Source organism: Rattus norvegicus, chromosome 15 (assembly GCF_036323735.1).
Source record: "Rattus norvegicus strain BN/NHsdMcwi chromosome 15, GRCr8, whole genome shotgun sequence".
NCBI lineage: Eukaryota > Metazoa > Chordata > Mammalia > Rodentia > Muridae > Rattus > Rattus norvegicus.
The window spans coordinates 7,284,052-7,292,454 of NC_086033.1; the positions used below are offsets into that span (position 1 = coordinate 7,284,052).

Here is an 8,403-nt window from a genome sequence, read left to right on the forward strand (position 1 = left end):
CCATATGCAGATGGAGCCATAGGTCCATCCCATATTCTCTTGAGATGGTGGTTTACTCCTTGGAAGCTCTTGGGGGTCTGGTTGGTTAATATTTTGTTGTTTCTTTGGCGTTGCAAGCCCTTTCAATTACTTCAGTCTATTCTCTAACTCCTCCTTTGGAGACCCCATTCCCAGTCCAAAGATTGACTGAAACCATCCAGCTGTTATTTGTCAGGATCTGGCAGAGACTCTCAGGAGACAGCTATAATAGACTCCTATCAGCACGTACCTCTTGGTATCAACAATAGTGTCTGGGTTTGGTGGTTGTTTATATATGTGCTCGATCCCCAGGTGGGGGAGTCTCTGGATGGCCTTTCCTTCAGTCTCTGCTCCAAACTTTGTCTCCTTATTTCCTCCCATGAGTATTTTTGTTCCCCCTTCTAAGAAAGACTAAAGCATCTGCACTTTGGCCATCCTTCTTCTTGAGCTTCATGTGATATGTGGATTGTATCTTGGGTAATTCGAGCTTTTGGGCTAATATTCACTTATCACTAAGTGCATACCATGTGTGCTCTTTTGTGACTGGGTTACCTCACTAAGGATGATATTTTTTAGTTCCATCCATTTGTCTAAGAGTTTCATGAAGTCATTGTTTTTGATAGCTAAGCAGTACTCTATTGTGTAGATGTACCACATTTTCAGTATCCATTCCTCTGTTGAAGGGGCTCTGGGTTGTTTCCAGCTTCTGGCTATTATAAATAGGGCTGCTATGAACATAGTGGAGCAAGTGTCCTTGTTATGTATTAGAGAATTTTGGGTATATGCCCAGGAGTGGAATAGCTGCATCCTCAGGTAGTGCAATGTCCAATTTTCTGAGAAACCACCAAAATGATTTCCACAGTGGTTATACCAGCTTGCAATCCCACCAACAATGTAAGAGTATTCCTATTTCTCCACATCCTCACCAGCATCTGTTGTCACCTGATTTTTTTTTTTTTGTTGTTGTTGTTTTAGCCATTCTGACTGGTGTGATGTGGAATTTCAGGGTTGTTTTGACTTGATGACTAAGAATGTTGAGCATTTCTTTAGGTGCTTCACTACCATTCAATATTCCTCAGTTGAGAATTTCTTGTTTGGATTTATCCTATTTCTTAAAATGGTTATTTGATTCTCCGGAGTCTAACTTCTTGAGGTCTTTTTATATATTGGATATTAGTCCTCTATAAAATGTAGGATTGGTAACAATCTTTTCCCAATCTGTTGCTTACTGTTTTGTTCGAATAACAGTGTCCTTTGCCTTACAGAAGCTTTGTGATTTTATAAAGTCTCATTTGTTGATTTTTGATCTTAGAGCATAAGCCATTGGTGTTCTGTTCAGAAAATTTTCACCAGTGCCCATGTGTTTGAAGCTCTTCCCCAATTTTTCTTCTATTAGTTTGAGTTCACCTGGTTTTATGTGGAGGTTCTTGATCCACTTGCACTTGAGCTTTGTACAGGGCGATAAGAATGGATCAACTTGCATTCTTCTACATGCTGACCTCCAGTGGAACTAGCACCATTTGTTGAAAATGCTCTTTTTTATCCACTGGATGATTTTAGCTCCTTTGTCAAAGATCAAGTGACCGCAGGCGTGTGGGCTCATTTCTGGGTCTTCAATTCTATTCCATTGATCTACTTGTTTGTCTCTCTACCAATACCAATCAGTTCTTATCACTATTGCTATGTAACACAGCTTGAGGTCAGGGATGGGGATTCCCTCAGAAGTTCCTTAATAGTTGAGGATAGTTTTCACTATCCTGGTTTTTTGTTATTCCAAATGAATTTGCAAATTGCTCTTTCTAACTCTATGCAGAATTGAGTTGGAATTTTGATGGGAATTGCATTTAATCTGTAGATTGCTTTAGCAAGAGGGCCATTTTTACTATGTTAATCTTTCTAATCCACAGGCATGGGAGGTCTTTCCGTCTTCTGAGATCTTCTTCAATTTCTTTCTTCAGAGATTTGAAGTTCTTGTCATACAGATCTTTCACTTGCTTGGTTAGAGTCCCAGCGAGCTATTTTATATTATTTGTGGCTATTGTACAGGGTGTCATTTCCCTAATTTCTTTCTCAGCCTGTTTATCCTTTGAGTAGAGGAAGGCTACTGATTTGTTTAAATTAATTTTATGTTCAGCTCCTTTGCTGAAGTTGTTTATCAGGCTTAGTAATTCTCTGATGGAACTTTTATGGTCAATTAAGTATACTGTCATATTGTCTGCAAACAGTGGTATTTTTGACATCTTTCTTTCCAGTTTGTATCTCTTTGACCTCTTTTTGTTGTCTGATTGCTCTGGCTAGGATTTCAAGTACTATACCGAATAAGTAGGGAGAGATTAGGCAGTTTTGATTTTAGTGGGGTTGCTTCAAGTTTCTCTCCATTTAGTTTAATGTTGGCTACTGGTTTACTGTGTAATGCTTTTATTATTTTTAGGTATAGGCCTTGAATTCCTGATCTTTCCAAGGCTTTTAATATGAAGGGGTGTTGAATTTTGTCAATTGCTTTCTCAGCATCTAATGAGATGATCATGTGACTTTTCTTCAAAGTTGTTTATATTGTGGAGTACATTGATGGATTTTCATATATCAGACCATCACTGCATCTCTGGGATGAAGCATAGATGGATTTTCATTTTGATGTGTTGTTGGATTCAGTTTGTGAGAATTTTATTGAGTATTTTTGCATTGCTATTCATGAGGGAAATTGGTCTGAAATTCTTTTGCTCTGTTGGGTCTTTGTGTGCTTTAGGTATAAGCATAATTATGGCTCCATAGAAGGATTGGGTAGTGTTCCTTTTGTTTCTATTTTGGGGAATAGTTTGGATAGTATTGGGATTAGGTGTCTATGACGATGTGATAGAATTCAGCACTAAACCCATTTGGTCTTGGGCTGTTTTTAGTAGGGAGACTTTTAATAACTGTCTCTATTTCTTTAGGGGTTATGGATTGTTTAGATGGTTTTTCTGATCCTGATTTAACTTTGGTACCTGGTATCTGTCTAGAAAATTGTCCATTTCGTCCAGATTTTCCAGTGTTGTTGAATATAGGCTTTTGTAGTAGGATCTGGTGATTTTTTTTGGATTTCCCCAGATTCTATTGTTATGTCTCCCTTTTCCTTTCTGATTTTGTTATTCTGGACTCTCTCTGTGCCCTGTGGTTAGTCTGGCTCTGGGTTTATCTATCTTGTTCAGTTAGTTCCTGGTTTTGTTGATTCTTTGTATAATTCTTTTTGTTTCTCCTTGGTTCCTGCTCTCTACTTCTCTTGGGTGTATTTGCTTCCTTTTTTTTTCTTCTAGAGTTTTAGGTGTGCTGTCCAGCTGCTAATGTATGCTCTCTCCAGTTTCTTTCTGCAGGCACTCAGAGCTATGAGTTTTCCTCTTAGTACAGCTTTCATTGTGTCCCATAAGTCTGGGTATGTTGTGCCTTCATTTTCATTAAATTCTAAGAAGTCTTTAATTTTTTATTTCTTCCTTGACCAAGTTATTATTGAGTAGAGTGCTCTTCAAGTTCCGTGTGTATGTGGGCTTTCTGTCATTTTTTATTGTTATTGAAGAACAGACTTTGTCCATGGTGATCTGATAGGAAGAATGGATCATTTCAGTCTTCTTGTATCTGTTGAGGCCTGTTTTGTGATGGATTATATGGTCAGTTTTGGAAAAAAGTACCATGAGCTGCTGAGAATAAGGTATATTCTTTTGTTCTAGGATGAAATATTCTATATATATCTGTTAAATCCTTTTGGTTCTTAACTTCTGTTAGTTTCTCTGTGTCTCTGTTTAGTTTCTGTTTCCACGATCTGCCCATTGCTGAAAGTGGGGTGTTGAAGTCTCTCACTATTATTGAATGAGGTGCAATGTGTTTTGAGCTTTGGTAAGTTTTATTTTATGAATGTAGGTGCCCTTGTATTTGGAGCTTAGATATTCAAGATTGAGAGTTCATCTTGGTGGATTTTTCCTTTGATAAATATGAAGTGTCCTTCCTTTACTTTTTTAATAACTTTTAGCTGATAGTTGATTTTATTTGATATTAGTATGGCTACTCCAGCTTGTTCCTTGGGACTGTTTGCTTGGAAAATTTTTTTTCCAGTCTTATACTCTGAGGTAGTGTCTTCTTTGTCACTGAGGTGTGCTTCCTGTATGCAGGGAAATGTTTGGTCCTTTTCATGTATGCAGTCTATCAGTCCATGTCTTTTTTATTGGGGAATTGAGTCCATTGATGTTAAGAGATATTAAGGAATAGTTATTGTTGTTTCCTGTTATTTTTGTTGCTAGAGATGGAATTATGTTTGTCTGGCTATCTTCTTTTTGTTTGTGGAAAGATGATTAATTCCTTGCTTTTTCTAAGGGGTAGTTTCCCCTTTTCTGCTGAAGTTTTCCATCTCTTATCTTTTGTAAGACTGTATTTGTGGAAAGATATTTTGTAAATTTGCTCTTGTCATGGTGTAATATCTTGGTTTCTCCATCCATGTTTGTTGAGAGTTTTGCTGGATATCATATTGTGGGCTGGCATTTGTTTTCTCTTAGGGTCTATATGACATCTGCCCAGGATCTTCTGGCATTCATAGTCTCTGTTGAGAAATACGGTATAATTCTGATAGGTCTGCCTTTATATGTTACTTGACCTTTTTCCTTACTGCTTTTAATATTCTTTCTTTGTTTTTTGCATTTGGTGTTTTGACTATTATGTGACAGGAGGAATGTCTTTTCTTGTTCAATCTCTTTGGAGTTCTGTAGGCTTCTTGTATGTTCGTGGACATCTCTTTCTTTAGGTTAGAAAAGTTTTCTTTTATAATTTTGTTGAAGATATTTTCTGGTCCTATCAGTTGGGAATCTTCACTCTCTTCTATACCTATTATCCTTAGGTTTGATCTTCTCATTGTGTCCTGGATTTCCTGGACATTTTAGGTTAGGAGCTTTTTTTTTTTTTTTTTTTTTTTGATGGTAGTGGTCTTACCTCTGCTCTCAGGTGTGTAGGCGCTCCTTATGACTGGCTTTCAGCTCTGGGCACAGATAGAGAGTAGAAAGATTCTATCCCTGACTGCTCCTAGGTTCCTGTGTCCAGAGGGCTCTAGTTGGGTTCCTGTTGGGCCAAGAATTTCAGCAGAATGGTGGGCTCCTCTGAGCTCTCATGATTGTCTGCACTTCAGGGAGTCCAGCTCTCTCCCCGATGAGATTTCGGTACAGAGAGCTGTGGGTGTAGCTCAGCTCTGGACCCAGGCAGAAACTGGAAGGGTCCTGTCCCAGACTGCCCCTGGGTTCATGTGTCCTGAGGGCACTAGGTGAGTCCCTCAGAGTAGAAGTGGTGTTCTTACCTCTGCCCTCGGGTGTGTCAGCGCTCCTGTCAACTGGTTTTCAGCTACATATATGGATTATTGATATAGAACTTTTCGGAAATAATTAGTATAGGAGACTAAACAAAAGTTCCTTTTCTATGTTACTCATTCTGGTTTGTAGTTTTAGAGGAACTTCCCTGAGTTTTCTTCCCAAACTTGAGAAATCAGAAAAAGGACAAGGACAGATCAATCTGTTTTCAACTCCCTACTGAGAAAAGCGATTGCAGACCTCACATTAGTCTGTGGTCAGGTGGACCTCTGAGTTACAGAGCACTCTCCTGGTTCCCAGCCCAGACTCTGCTCAAAGGAAGAGGCTTGCCCTTGCAGCATTGGACTGGCAGTATCCTGTTAGGTCCTACAAACTAGCTTGTTCTGAAAAAGATTAGAGAAGAGGGCAGGGACAAGTGAGCTTGGCTTCCGGCTACTGGGTAAGCCGGCATTGCTATTGTTGTGGCAAGCTATCAGCAAGGGGGTAAGTAAAATTAGGACTGTGCTGTCTGTTTCTCCTCGAAAAAGTTGCTTTGCTTCCCAGGAAATATGAAAATGAGGGGAACGCTGTGTCTTCCCAACACCTCCAAAGTCACTGAAATGGTTTAATTAAGAATTGTAAGATGCGAAAAATCTTATGCTTTCTTTGAGCTGAAATCACTTTGCTGATTATTTCCATTTGTTGTCTTTTGAGAAGTGGTTTTCAACTGTTGGCGGAATGATAGTTTTTGGTTAAAACGTTCTTTGTAATAGCTAGAAAACATACATGTTATAGTTATGACAGGAATAGATTTTTTTCCTTAAAAGATAGTTTGAGGGTAAGTAAATCTTTGACATTTTAAAAGTTTGAAAATTAACCTTTCGGATTATTATGCTATTTAAAATAAGGTTCTAATATGAGCTTTTAGTTACCAAGAGGGACTAATAACATTACTTTCTTAACCAAAGGAGTATGGTAGGAATAAAAAGTTAATCTTGTGAAAGTGGTTTTTGAACTTGGAGCCATTGATATAGTTAATGTGGTCCACTAGGAATACTTGTTTTAACCCTTCATTTTTGGCAGAAAGGGAAGGCCCTTGTTTTCCTGGCCCGGAAGCATATTTTCTCATTTTTGGCAACTGAGTTTTAAGACATTTTCTATAATTCCATTTGGTGTATCTTTGGAACCTGGTTGCTGTGGTGGCTTCCTTTTCTTTCTTTCTTTCTTTTTTTTTCTTTTTTTCTTTCTTTTTCTTTATTAACTTGAGTATTTCTTATTTACATTTCGAATGTTATTCCTCTTCCTGGTTTCCAGGCCAACATCCTCCTAACCCCTCCTCCTCCCCTTCTATATAGGCTTCCCTTCCCCATCCTCCCCCCATTAACACCCTTCCCCCAACAATCACGTTCACTCGGGGTTCTGTCTTGGTAGGACCAAGGGCTTCCCCTTCCACTGGTGCTCTTACTAGGCTATTCATTGCTACCTATGCAGTTGAAGCCCAGGGTGAGTCCATGTATAGTCTTTGGGTAGTGGCTTAGTCCCTGGAAGCTCTGGTTGGTTGGCATTGTTGTTTATATGGGGTCTCGAGCCCCTTCAAGCTCTTCCAGTCATGTCTCTAATTAATTCAACGGGGGTCTCATTCTCAGTTCAATGGTTTGTTCCTTTTCTAACCACAAAAGAGCAGATTCTTGTTTATTGTCAAAGCTGTCACTATTTAATTGGTATCAGATTATAACTTGCACAGTAACCTTCTTCACCGTGAGGAGATTCTGGGATGCTAGGTTCTTGGATGTGCTTCTCTAAACTAAGGAACATTTTCAGTACCTAATGTACACTGTACACCGCATGTAGAATAGTGTACAGGGTTCATAGCGAACCTATGGCTGCCTGTGTATATAGTATAATCTATAGCTGACTACTTTACAGTGTCTGCTTTCTCTCATTGGAATGAAATTTACAGCAGCATCTGTATTTTGTATTTTATGCCATTGTTCATTGTTTTGCCTTTTTTTCTCCTCACCTAAAAATCCAATTTTATATATATATGTATATATATATATATGTATATATATATATACATATATATATATATATATATCTTTTTCTCCTTTCCTGGGAAATTTCTAAGATCACTTTTAATATTTAAATTTCTCATTCAAGGTGTTTCCGGGGGGTTTTTCTTCATTTTGATCTAAGTCTTATTTCAATAACTTAATTTTATTACTATCCTAGGTATGCTTTACTGACTTAAAAGTCTTACGATATTTCTAAAAAAAGTAGCGTAAGTCAGAAAAATATTGTCAGACATGCTAGTTCATACATTAATCCAAGCACTCATGAATTTCTGGCCAGCCTGGCCTATAGAGACTCTTGCAATACCAAACTGAAAAACAGTAGTGCACACCTTATAGAAAGCCAAAATAGTTTTACTTTTTCTCATATATATTTGTGTTTGCTTTTACAGCTAAATTGTGGTAATCTTAAACGCTTTTGAACCTTTGAAAGTACCTCATGTATGTACAGTACATTTACTTATATGTATTCATGTGAGAATATTTTTAGCTGCAAGTAAGAAAAATTAGTTACACAGTAAATTAAGTTGATATCTCAGATAACAAGATGTCTGCTAGCTCATGCTCTATTTGCCCAAGGTGAGATACCAGCAAGGGGTAGGATGCCTCTGTACATGCGAGAATAATCGATACACGGTATAGTTTCATTTAAGTGTTCCTTCATCAATAGGTTTGTTCTGGTACAAACCTGTCTTTTCTGGTCATGTGTGTTTTGAGTAATGCTCTTACCATAAACTTCCTGGTGATAATGAGCTAGGAATGTTGGGTAGATAATCAGTTTGGCAAATGCCAAAAGGACTTAGTCAGCTGGAGATAACAATGATCATTTAATATGCAAGACATGTAGCAAGTTGTAACTAGAAGTTAAAATTTGACCAGAGCATAACTTGAAAAATGAAACTAAAAATTATGGAGATGGCTGATGTCTTTTCCTTTTAACAATGGTTAGTTTGTATAGTGACTACTACTTTTTAAACAATGAGTTATATGGGCTTTATCTTGATATTGCTTTCTGA

General features: G+C 37.8%; 1 pseudogene; it reads left to right on the forward strand.

Annotated features, from left to right (window-relative positions):
- Positions 1-6,968: 6,968 nt before the first annotated feature.
- Positions 6,969-7,067, forward strand: LOC120097220 (small nucleolar RNA SNORA24; annotated as a pseudogene).
- The last annotated feature ends 1,336 nt before the right edge of the window (positions 7,068-8,403 follow it).